The sequence below is a fragment of the Lepidothrix coronata genome, unplaced genomic scaffold (genome assembly GCF_001604755.1).
Source record: "Lepidothrix coronata isolate B3197 unplaced genomic scaffold, Lepidothrix_coronata-1.0 Scaffold54, whole genome shotgun sequence".
In the NCBI taxonomy this organism is placed as follows: Eukaryota; Metazoa; Chordata; class Aves; order Passeriformes; family Pipridae; genus Lepidothrix; species Lepidothrix coronata.
In genome coordinates, this window is record NW_016690234.1 from 4,674,612 (window position 1) to 4,675,332 (window position 721).

Consider the following 721-nt stretch of genomic DNA (forward strand, 5'->3'; position numbering starts at 1 on the left):
TTCATACTTAGTCTTTCCTTTTCTATTTTCTGGTATTTTATGTATTATAATCAAACATATCAGGAGGAGACAGAGCAGTGGACCAAATTTTAGACTGGCATAATTGACTCAGCAGAAAAACAAAGACTTACACCTTTAGACAGCTGTGATTCCATGACTGTTAACAACAGGTCTGTCATGACCGATAATTCCTCATTAGTATGATCACTAATTCTTAGTCATAGGCTTACAGTGGCAATGAAACCAGCAAAATCATACTGTACATGACTTTTTTTTTGATAGTTCTACGTTTTTCATTCTGTGATTAAAATGATGAAAAATATTTAAACAGGATTAAAATAAGATGTTGGAAAGTTGGTTTCTAGTCACATGTAAAGCTTTCAAGTAAAAAGCCAAAATTTTTTTAAAACCAATTTTGAACAAACTTTAGACCAATCCAATACATTATTTCATTGAACAATTTTGATCCAGTCATAGGAGCCTAAAGCCAGGCTGAATGCACCATGGAACCCATGCCTTGTGACCTATGGCTTTACTGAAGGCAGTACACTGTGACCCTGGAGGGCTGGTACTTAATTACAATGGTAGGTTTGAACCCCATTTTTTTTCTTATTGTCTACAAGTATTCAGGATGATAATCCCATTTTAAAAAGATTTTCTAGTCTCATGGCACTTCTGGAATTTCTAATTTCCTTAAAGGTAAACAAAAATGTTACTTTTA